This window comes from Rhinolophus hipposideros (assembly GCF_964194185.1).
Source record: "Rhinolophus hipposideros genome assembly, chromosome: 6".
Classification (NCBI taxonomy): Eukaryota; Metazoa; Chordata; class Mammalia; order Chiroptera; family Rhinolophidae; genus Rhinolophus; species Rhinolophus hipposideros.
The window spans coordinates 29,294,259-29,306,971 of NC_138052.1; the positions used below are offsets into that span (position 1 = coordinate 29,294,259).

A 12,713-nucleotide genomic window follows, 5' to 3' on the forward strand; every position below is an offset into this window, starting at 1 on the left:
AATTTACAACAAATTGAAAAACTATAACTCCACAAAGGACTACCTGCACAGCAGAGAGGCAAGACAAAGAGTCTCACTACTAAATTCACCTAAAGGTGGGCAAATTGCGTGAGCAGGGGAGGAGCGAAGGGAGAAGTGCAGAGACTGAGCCGCAGGGGCGCAGGACGCAGACCTAGCTCAGTGCTCCGAGCTCTCTGGATTCTGGAACTACCGCAGCTGTAGGAGAGGGAAGAACTAGGACTGCTGGGCTCCGTTTATGGCCCACAGGGCTGAGGGGACAGCATATAACACGGCTGAAACCAACGCTCACAGCAGAGTCCTCGGAGCAAAGACTGAGGGAAGAAGGCTGAAAACGGTGGTTTAAGCCCTCACTGCTGAGCCGGAAATTGAAGCCTTGCCACTGAGACTAGCCACTCCCTCCTTACCCTCCCAGAGCTTGCCCCGCTCCCACCTGCCCAGTGCTAGAAGTGGAACAGTAGCAGTGTCAGATCAAAATAACAGAATATTTGCAATTCTGAGAACTGTGGTCCACAGACAGATTCGCAGGCCAACTAGTTCTGGCAAAGGGGAGGGAGCTGTGGAAGCAAGACCGGCTATGGTAGTGGTCACCGCCATTGCTCTGGTCCACCTCTCACAACTCACCCAGCCCCTGTCCCCACCTATCTGGGCAGATCCCTACAGGAGTAAACAGAACTGCTGAAACACACGAGCTCTGAATCTGGTGCAGGAAGAGCTTTGGAACTTCAGAACCTCTCCGCATCCCTAAAGGGACGTGGCGCCTTATGACTCAGGGGAACTGTTAACAGAGGAGAAGCCTAACTTCCAGGGAATCCCCCATTGTGTGAGAAGCTGGAATAGTGCAGAGAAAATAAATACGTGACTTAAATGACAGAGAACTTAAGATTGCAGAACTGAAAAAATCTCAACGAGATGCAAGAAAACACAGAGAAGCAGTTTAGTGAACTCAGAAACACAATCAAAGAACAACATGAACATTTTATCAAAATGATTGAAATTGTGAAAAAAGAAACAAATGGAATTTCAGGAGATTAAGAACTCAATAGAAGAAATTAAGAATGAAATAGGCAGCTTAGGTAGTAGAGTTGACCAGATGGAGGAAAGAATCAGTGACGTCAAAGATAGAAACCTGGACATCACACAGATGGAAGAAGAAAGAGACTTGAGACTTAAAAGAAATGAAAGAACTCTACAAGAACTTTCTGACTCCATCAGAAAGAGCAATATAAAAATAATGGGCATACCAGAAAGAGAAGAAAGAGAGAAGGCAACAGAGAGTATATTCAAAGAAATAATCGATAACTATTTCCCAAACTTGTGGAAAGGACTGGATCCATGAATCCATTAAGCAAACAGAACACCTAATTACCTCAACCCCAACAGGCCTTCTCCAAGGCACATTGTATTGAAGCTGCCAAAAATCAGCGACAAAGAAAGAATCCTCAAGGCAGCCAGGGAAAAGAAGACAGTAACCTACAAAACGAAAGCCCATTAGATTATCATCAGATTTCTCAGCAGAAACTCTACAAACTAGGAGGGAGTGGAACCAAATATTCAAACTTTTGAAAGACAGAAATTATGAGCCAAGAATAATATACCCAGCAAAGATATCCTTTAGATATGAAGGAGGAATATAGGCATGCTGAAGAAAATGGAATACTCTAAATATCAAACTTTCTTTACATAAACTTAAGGATACCCACTCAAAAAAAAAAAAAAATCCAGAACTGAAACATATACTGTAATAGAAGAAACAAAGGGAAACATCATAGAATACCACCATACAGAAATAATAGACAACAACAAAAAGGCAAAGAAACAATGGAGACACAGTCTTACCAGAAAACTAAAGACAGAATGATAGGAAAGCCTCACATAACAGTAATCACCCTAAATGTAAATGGACTGAACTCATTAATAAAAAGGCACATAGTAGCAGATTGGATCAAAAAAACTAAACCCAACCATATGCTGTCTCCAAGACACACATCTCAGCTACAAGGACAAGCATAGACTCAAAGTGAAAGGGTGGAAGTTGACACTCCAAGGAAGTGGTATCCAGGGAAAATCAGGTGTAGCTATACTGATATCAGGTGAAACAGACTTCAGGTGAAAAACGTAACAAGAGACAAAGATGGACAATTCATAATGTTAAAGGGGACTATACAACAAGAAGACATAACAGTCATCAATATTTATGCCTCCAATCAGGGAGCACCGAAATATACCAAGCAACTACTAACAGAACTAAAGGGAGAAATTGACCAAAACACAATTATTCTAGGGGACTTAAATACATCATTGACAGCTATGGATAGATCATCCAAACAGGAGATAAATAACGAAATTGCAGCCCTAAATGACACATTAGATGAATTGGACATAATTGACATATATAGAGCACTTCATCCTAAAACATCAGACTATACATTCTTTTCTAGTGTACATGGAACATTCTCAAGGATAGACCATATATTGGGACATAAAACTAACCTCAGCAAATTTAAGAAGATTGAAATCATACCATGCATATTCTCTGATCACAAGGCTTTGAAATTGGATATCAAGTGCAAAAAGCAGGAAAAACCACAAATACATGGAGATTAAACAACATACTTTTAAAGAATGACCGGGTCAAAGAAGAAATTAGAGGAGAGATCAAAAAACGAATAGAAACAAATGAGAATGAAAATACATCCTATCAAAATTTCTGGGATTCTGCGGAAGCAGTTTTAAGAGGGAAATTTATATCATTACAGGCCTATCTCAAGAAACAAGAAAAATCCCAAATAAATAACCTTACGTTACAACTTAAAGAACTAGAAAAAGAAGAACAAATGAAACCCTACATCAGCAGAAGAAAGGAAATAACAAAAATCAGAGCAGAACTAAATGAAATGGAGAACAAAAAGACAATTGAAAAATATTAATGTGACAAAGAGCTGGTTCTTTGAAAAGATTAACAAGACTGACAAACCCTTAGCTAGGCTATCTTAGATAAAAAGAGAGAATACACTAATAAACAAAATCAGAAATGAAAAAGGGGAAGTTATCAGATGCCACAGAAATACAAAGGATCATCAAAGAATACTGTGAAGGACTATATGACACTAAATTCAATAACCTAGAAGAAATGGACAAGTTCTTAGAAACATATAGCCTTCCAAGGCTGAACCATGAAGAACTGGAAAATCTAAACAGACCGATCACCAGTAATGAAATTGAATCAGTCATCCAAAACCTTCCCAAAATTAAAAGTCCAACCAGATGGCTTCACTAGTGAATTCTACCAAACCTTCAAAGAGGATCTAATACCAATCCTGCTCAAACTCTTCCAAAAAATCGAAGAAGAGACAGTACTCCCTAACTCATTTTATGAGGCCAACATTACCCTGATACCAAAACCTGGTTAGGACAACACGAAAAAAGAAAACTACAGACCAATATCTCAGGTGACTACAGATGCAAACGTCCTAAACAAAATTCTAGCAAATCGAATGCAACAATTCATTAAAAAGATTATTTATCACAACCAAGTGGGGTTCATCTCAGGGCCACAACGATGGTTCAACATCTGCAAATCCATCAATGTGATACATCACATAAACAAAATAAAGGACATAAATCATATGATTCTATCAATTGATGCAGAAAGAGCATTTCACAAGATACAACATCCATTTATGATTAAAACACTTAATAAAATAGGTATAGAAGGAAAATGTCTTAACATAGTAAAGACCATATACTACAAACCCTCAGCTCGTCTCATAATTAATGGTGAAAAACTGAAGCCCTTTGCTCTACATTCATGAACACGACACGGCTGTCCCCTGTTACCTCTGCTTTTCAACAGTGTTGGAAATCCTCGCCAGAGCAATCAGGCAAGAGAAAGAAATAAAAGGCATCCAAATTGGGAATGAAGAAGTTAAATTATCACTCTTTGCAGATGACATGATGCTTTGTATAGAAAACCCTAAAGACTCCATCAAAAAGTTATTAGAAACAATATCAACATACAAAAGTCCATTACATTCCTGTATACTAACAATGAAATCTCAGAAAAAGAAATGAAAAAACCAACTCCTTTTGCAATTGCAACAAAAAGAATAAAATACCTAGGAATAAACTTAACCAAGAATGTGAAAGACCTATATGCTGAATTAAATTAAAGAAGACACAAAGAAATGGAAAGACATTCTGTGCTCATGGATTGGAAGAATCAACATAGTTAAAATGGCCATCTCACCCAAAGCAATATACAGATTTAATGCAATCCCCATCAAAATCCAATGGCATTTTTTAAAGAAATAGAACAAAAAAATCATCAGATTTGTTTGGAACCACAAAAGACCCCGAATAGCCAAAGCAATCTTAAGAAAAAAGAACAATGCTGGAGGTATCACACTCCCTAACTTTAGCTTGTACTACAGGGCAACGATAATAAACACATTTTCTGGTAATGGCAGAAAAACAGACACGTAGACCAATGGAATAGAATTGAGAACTCAGAAATAAAACCACATAAACATGGACAGACAATTTTTGACAAAGAAGCCAAAAACGTACAGTAGAGAAAAGACAGCCTCTTCAGTAAATGGTGCTGGGAGAATTGGAAAGCCACGTGCAAAAGAATGAAACTGGACTGCTATCCGTCACCATGTACCAAAATTAATTCAAAATGGATCAAAGACTTAAGCATAAGACCTGAAACAATAAACTGCATAGAAGGAAACATAGGTACTAAACTTATGGACCTTGGGTTCAAAGAGCGTTTTATGAATTTGACTCCAAAGGCAAGGGAAGTAAAGCTAAAATAAATGAATGGGACTATATCAAACTTAAAAGCTTCTGCACAGCAAAAGAAACCGACAAAATAAAGAGGCAACCAACTGAATGGGAGATTTTTGCAAGCAGTGCCTCTGATAAGGGGCTGATATTCAAAATACAAAGGGACTCATGCAACTCAACTACAAAAAAACAATCAACCCAATTGAAAAATGGGCAGAGGACCTGAAGAGACATTTCTCCAAAGAGGACATACAAATGGCAAATAGACATATGAAAAAATGCTCAACATCACTAATCATCAGAGAAATGAAAATGAAAGCCACAATGAGATATCACCACCCCAGTCAGAATGGCTATCATCAACAAGACAAATAGTAACAAGTGTTGGAGAGGCTGTGGAGAAAAAGGAACCCTCATCCACTGTTGGTGGGAATGCAGACTGGTGCAGCCGTTATGGAAGGCAGTGTGGAGGTTCCTCAAAAAATTACAGATAGAATTACCATATGACCCAGCAATCCCTCTCCCGGGTATCTACCCAAAATATCTGCAAACATTTATCCATAAAGACACGTGTGCTCCAATGTTCATTGCAGCTTTATTTACGGTGGCCAAGACATGTTAAACAACCAAAATGTCCTTCGATAGATGAATGGATAAAGAAGTTGTGGTATATATACACAATGGAATACTATTCGGTGGTAAGAAAAGATGAAATAGCATTTGTGACAACATGGATGGATCTTGAGATTATAATGCTAAGCGAAATAAGTCAGACAGAAAAAGCAGAGAACCATATGATTTCACTGATATATACCACTGATATGTGGTATATAAACCAAAAATAACAAAAGAACAAGACCAACAAATGAGAAACAAAAGCTTATAGACACAGACAATAGTTTAGTGGTTACCAGAGGGTAAGGGGCCAGCAGGGTGGTAGATGAGGATAAAGGGATCAAATATATGGTCATGGAAGGAGAACTAACTCTGGGTGGTGAACACACAATGGGATTTATAGATGATGTAATACAGAATTGTACACCTGAAACCTATGTAACTTTACTAACAATTGTCACCCCAATAAACTTTAATTAAAAAAAAAGTTGGATCACCACACAAAGTTTATGAAATGAGATTATAAATTATGGATAACTGGACTTCTATAGTGAACATTCAGAGAAATAACTTGTCTCTAAATACCAATTTCAGAGACATAAATATTTAGAAAACTGTGATTGCAAGACTTGACAAGAAGACATGGCTATTTGAAACAAAAACAGATATCCATAGGGGAGAAAAGGTAGAATAAAAAAACACCCAGATAAATATAAAGACAGTGAGGTAAATAAGGTTAAAAATGACTAAAGAAAATTAAAATTAGAAAAATAAATTAACATTCTCAACTCTTGTCAGTAAAAACAGAATTGGCCCCCAGGAAATCAGCTTAGTGAAGTAGAGAAAAAAAAATTGAAATACTCTCAGAATTCAGAGAAAAAGTGAAAAAAAATTAAAATGATGCAAGAAATGATGAAAGATATGGGAATAAACAACAGTCCAATATAAGGTTTAGACATATTCCTAAGGAATAAATGAAAAAATGTCAAAATAGAAACACTAGTAAAAGACAATATTAAAAGTTTTTTGCTTACTAAAGGTACACTTTGGCTTCAAAAAGTCAAATTAGCTCGTTTTAGAGTAACCATATCACAGAGAAAATCTAGAACAATATATATGTTATATTTTTAAACTACCTTGAAAGAATGAGTAAGTTACAAAGGAGAAAAAAATTGAATCATAAAGGTTTTTTTAATATAAGCTAATATTTATTCTGTGTAATAAAGACATTTAAGCTTTTTTTCACTTTTAGTTAATAACCTGCTGTTTACTTTAAATTAGGGTGTGGGGAGTAGTGATTTGACAACAGTAAACATAAAATTTTAACATTTTAAATAATATTTGACTTGATGCCAATTAAGTATTCAAATATATTGAAAAATAAGTTACGACATCAAGTGTATGTTCAAAACTGCTTTTATGGTCTTATCTTTTGCAATTCGTTGTATTTTATGCTGTCAAAATCAGCTGGTTTTAATTTCTAAATAAGAGATCATTTTGCTTAAGAAAATTTTGGGTTATGATCATCATATGCTTTTTAATACTGACTTTTAGGGATTCGTTTTGATTAGATAAATGAAACAGATTTGATGATCATTTTGTTAAGGCAAATTTACAGTCTTCATCATGTTTTTATGCTTCTCATTAACTGTATGTCACCAAAAGTTTCTTTGTGTTTGCTGTCTTTAAATAGCAAGCTATGTGACAATAAATTTCAAAATGTAGGACTGATAGTGAAGAAGTTTAAACCTCTGTGATAGTCACAAATACCATGGTGCCAAGAGGTAATTTAAGTGATCAGCTGACTGAGTGGCTGACATAAAGCACGCTTCTCATGCCCCTGGGATATTCATATGCATTGGGTGCTCTCAGATCATTCCATTTTAAGGGGAAAAAATATTTAAATAACAATGCAATTATGAAATTTTTAATTAAATGTTTAAACCAATGTCATTGTTGCCTTTAACATTATGAACTCTTTGGAAAACTCTTGACCTCTAGATCAAGGATCAACAATCTTTTTCTGTAGAAACCCAGATAGTAGATATTTTAGGCTTTGCTGGCCAGCGGGTCTCTGTGGAACTACTCAGCTCTTCTGTTGAGGTGCGAAAGCAGTCATAGTACGTGAACATATGACCATGGCTGTGTTCCAGCTTTATTTATGGACACTGAAATTTGAATTTCCTATAATTTTCAGTGGCTGTAATTTTTTAATGCTTTTGGAACCATTTGTAAATGTAAATACCGTTCTCAACTGGGATGGCATAGAAAAATAGGGCAGACTGGATTTGTTCTGCTGGCTGAGGTTTGCCAACCCCAGCTAAAGATGGTTAAATCCATTGGTTGGGGAAATCCGTTTTAATAATACATTCTTAAGCTCCACTTCCAATTCTATCACACCATCCCAAAATTCTTACTGATGTGCGCTTATGCCTGCTGACAAAAGATGTTCGATTTGGTACCAGCAGCTTCTTTGTGACCCCGATAATGTTACTGCTTTGTCCCACTTCGCAAGTAACTCACGGAAGTAAGTAAAAAGAAATTTTAGCTCTGCCTGCTGTGAAATTCATTGTCTTTTGTTAGATGATGTAGTGTGATAGCGTGGAAGTAAAACTGGGAAACGGAACCAGACTGTACCTGGTTCTACCACTACTCAAAATAACCAAGTTTCTCAAACCTCTGAGGCTCCATTTTCTCTCCTGCTCATCTGGAAGAAGTATTAAGAGGTTGTATTGTAATAATAAATATGAAATCACTGGTAAAGTAAAAAGTGTAGCATAAACATTGCCATCGTGGTGATGGTTGCACTTTATTATTTACTCCTGCATATGACTTCTGGCAGGGCTCCCTATGTATGCTCCCCAGTATGGATTAGGTATGGATTAAAGATCCCACATAAACTTCCTCCAGGCATTTTGTCTCCATACTTCCATACTTTTAAACTACACTTATTTCCTCACTGTATAGATGTACCAAGTTCATTATTAATAGTGTTATGAAATTTTCAAATTCTAGTCCATGTATTTTTTTATCACTATTCTATGAAGGTGGTGACTTTGTCTGTTTTGTCCCTGCTCTATTCCCAGTACCCAAAACAACATCTGGAATGTATTTGGGTTTCATAAATAGTTATGAGTGAATCGGTGACACAAATAATCCCATGTGTTCACTTGCCTTTCATTATCAAAAAGAATATAGAAAGCTCATTATAAATAATATGGTTTTAAATATGTAAAATATGTTGAGATTACAAAGGAAATGTACTTTATGCTGCTGTACTAACATACAGTGCTATCCACAGATCCTTTAGGGTCCATGGACCCTGGTTTATAAAAAAATGGAAGAATTTTTCATCAGTGTCAGAGAACACAGAATCCATAATTATAAATTGTAAAACCACTTTAATAGGATAAAAAAACAAATGCAAGCTTCATTTGGTCTTTTTTAAGAAATCCTTCCTTGGACTTTGAAATTAAATCATAAAAAACAGTGGATTTTTAAAAAGCCTATTTGGTTAAATTTCTTTTACTTGAGACAAGAAAAAACAGATTTGGGCAAGTTATTCAAAAAATGCATTCGTCTGGGAAGATACTGGAGTATTTCATGGAATTGACAGGTGGGAAGGAAAGGAACAAGACTAGCTCTGGGGATGTCAGCTTTCTCCAGAGTAGAGCCACTGATGGGGGTTCCCAGGCATGTGTCCAAATTTCAAAATACTGAAAAAGAAACCTGGTTGATCCAGCTTCAACCAGATGCATGCTGGGATTGGTCTGCCAAAGTCAGGGGGAGAATCACGTAGTAGAACTACCGGCGCTGTGAGCCACTGTTTGGTATCAGGGTGAGCTGGAAAGCCACCTCAAAAGAGTTGTTGTCTTAGTAATCTGACTCCAGAAAACAGTACATTTATTTTATACTATTTGTTAATGTCTCCAGATGAAACATTTCACTCAAAGCTGTAAAACATCTTTGTCCATTGACACCTAGATAGACTTCCTTTACAATTAACGAATTTTAATATGTGCCAGATCACCCACTACTATATTAATAAATGGCTTAACATCAAATCATCCAGCCAGTATAACACAGTGGCAACATAGCATAGGGTTTGAGTGTAGACCCTTGAGTCCGTCTTGCATAGCTTCAGATACCTGCCCTGCAAACTATTCCTTTGATTGAGAAAAATTACGTTAATTATAATAGCTTATAATTTACATATAATGTAAAAAAAAGAAAACAAAAACAATGTTTACAGAAGTCTTCACTTATCCATTAGACTGTTTATCTGTTAGGCACTGAGCATACAGCAACAAAACAAAACCAAAAATATCTCTGGTCTTATGACCATGCATTATATAGGGGAGACAGGCAATAAAGAAATGAATTAATACGTAGTATATTCCACAGTCCCTTATCTGCAATTCCAAAATCAAAATGCTCTGAAAGTTTTTGCCACTCATAGAGTGGTAAAACCTGACCTAATCTTAACTCCTTTAGTAGTAAAACTGTGAGGCTGTGTATTCTTCTTAAATACCACTTAGAATGCAAATATGGTGTGTTTTTTAAGATTTTATTGGGAAAGGGGATCGGGACTTTATTGGGAAACAGTGTGTACTTCCAGGACTTTTTTTTTTTTTCCCAAGTCAAGTTGTTGTCCTTTCCATCTTAGTTGTGGAGGGTGCCGTTCAGCTTCAAGTTGTTGTCCTTTCAGTTGTCCTTTCAGTTGTTGAGGGCGCAGCTCAGCTCCAGGTCCAGTTGCCGTTGCTAGTTGCAGGGGGCACAGCCCACCATCCCTTGTGGGACTCGAGGAATTGAACTGGGAACCTTGTGGTTGAGAGCCCACTGACCCATGTGGGAATCGAACCGGCAGCCTTCGGAGTTAGGAGCATGGAGCTCTAACCGCCTGAGCCACCAGGCCGGCCCAGAATGCAAATATGTTTTGCTGTAGAGATATTAACATATTTTATTGCAGAGTGCTGTCCCAGATCTCTCATATGGGGACAGGAGGGTGGATGCATGTTATGTAATTACAGTATAGTTACCATATTTTTTTAAAAAACTTAAATAATACTTAATTCCAGAATAGATCTGGCTCTCACAGGGATTGTGTTGAGCTATATAATATCTAGAAATGATAAATACTGTGAATGGAATGAAGCAGATACGGGTACGAGGACCAATAGGTAGAAGGGTGAGTGTTGTTGGGGAGTGGAGAAGTTGTTTAGCTGGAATAGTGAGAGAAGACCTCTCTGGGAGGTGACATTTCAGCAAATTCTGAAACACGCAATGGAGCTCTCAAGGGAAAAGAAAGTGCTGCAGTTGGTGGGAACAGACACATGGCTATCTAGGGAAAAGTCTCTCAGTGTGACAGAAGACAAAGGTAGGAACCTAACCAAAGTGTGCTAAGCATATCTGAGGAAGACAAAGAAGTCTGCAGGGCTATAGAATACCGGTCAAGGGGAGAATGATCGGCTAGGCTGTCATAGGTAACCAGGGGCCCAGTCATCTAAGGCAACATAAGGCTGTTACCTTAAATGTTATGTGTGTCTTTGAAGGGTTTTAACCAAGGGTGTGTTTAAAATCCAATTTTCTTTTTAAAAAATATCACTCTGCTGCTCTGTGGATAATAAAAATATCACTCTTTTGCTCTGTGAATAATAGATTTTTGCAGTAAAAGGAATTGGGAAAAATAATGATCATGACTGGATGAAATTCCGAAATTTAATAATGACTGGTCATTTTTAATACTATGACATATCTTAATCATACTTTAATAAAATAATCTCTCTTAGATATCCATTGAGCAAGTCTATGTTTTGAATTAGGAATCTGAATAATAAGCTATCGTGTTTCTTGTTCTAGATTTTTCTCTAAGCATTATTGCTGAGAAAGCAGCTTGGGCATGATAATGTTCTTCTCAATCTCCCTCCCTCTTCCAAAGATTCTTCTCTTCTGCCTGCTAGGAGACAACTGGAGGAAACAGCCCTGAACTTGCAGTAGTAAGAGGTGGTTTCTTGTGCTGGCTCTGCCACTAATTGGTTGTAACATCGATTGAATTCACTTCTCTGGATTTCAGCTTCCTATAGTATAAAATAATGGGGATTGAGTTATCTGGTTGACACAGCTCTTTCTTACCTGTAGTCATAAGTTTAGCAAGTACTGTGTGTGAGACTAAAATTCTATGATTCTCAATGAGATGTAAAAACCTTAAAACGTCCTTAAATATGAGTCTAAAGAAAATATAGAATAACTGGCTATCTGTTCAAAATTGGTAAATTTGCCCTTATTTCCTTTTTAACAGGACCAAGGAAATAAATACCACAGCCAAGAGCACAGAATATTTCCTTCATCAATCCGCAGAATCCTGATACTTCTCTAATTCCATCAACTACAAAGGAATGACCACCTTGGCAGATGGCCACAGAGGATGTCAACACTTTTTTGGAGGCAAGCAATGAAATATTTGGGCCATGAGTTTTCCGTTTCTAAGTATGTAGAAAGAAGTAGAATTATATTTTAATGAAAACATAAAAAGTGTTCTTTAATATAGCAATTTATATAAGCATAGCAAAACTATTTCTCCCTTACTTTTTTTATTTTTCCCCTGGGTATTGTTGCAAGTCAAAAATTACATTAAGCTAAACTGCTTTTGCCTTTACCTGGAGTATAACATGGTATAGAGACACATTACATCCCTAAATACAAAACAAAATTTTAAATAACAGAAATTACGTACCATGTTTGAAAACAAGGTTCTTTGTGTCTATCTTGGACACACGTTTCATCTAGCTACAAATAATAAATAGTTTGGAAAGTTAGAATTATTTTCTATTTATTTTTAAATTGTCCACACCATTTATGATTTTTTTTTCATTTTAATTCCTGCGGTGTTTTTTTTCTGTCTTATTTTTAATAATTATCCTAAAGTGTTCCAAAATCTTGAGAAGTCATCCCTTTACATGCCTCACAGCTTTATGTTTTGTGAGAATTCTACATCAAAACATTGCATTGAATTTTTAGTAACTTCCACAGCTGCTCTTTGCCTGGAAAAACAGTCAGTCAAGGATTATGGACCACAGTGCCATCTTCTAAATTGGAAATAATTACTTTTCCCTTTAAAGGTAAAATTTGCCTGGAAAGAAATTCACTGTATTTTAAAGAAAAATATTTTAAATATAAGGAATCTGGCTTCTCCACTGTCATGCAAAATAAAGACTTAAGTAGATGAATATAAAATGAAATAAAGTAAACTCATAAAAAGTTAAGTTGAATTCACTAAAATTGAATCTCGT

General features: G+C 36.5%; 1 protein-coding gene across 6 annotated transcripts in view; it reads left to right on the forward strand.

The window, feature by feature from the left end:
- The window catches only part of MBD5 (methyl-CpG binding domain protein 5), a 380,468-nt gene that overhangs the window by 168,337 nt on the left and 199,418 nt on the right, over positions 1 to 12,713 (forward strand). For all 6 annotated transcript variants that reach the window (XM_081051257.1, XM_081051256.1, XM_081051260.1 and 3 more), the window contains exon 3: positions 11,723 to 11,868. The gene's annotated coding sequence lies outside the window, so the exon portion shown is untranslated. The remainder of the gene's footprint in view (positions 1 to 11,722; positions 11,869 to 12,713) is intronic.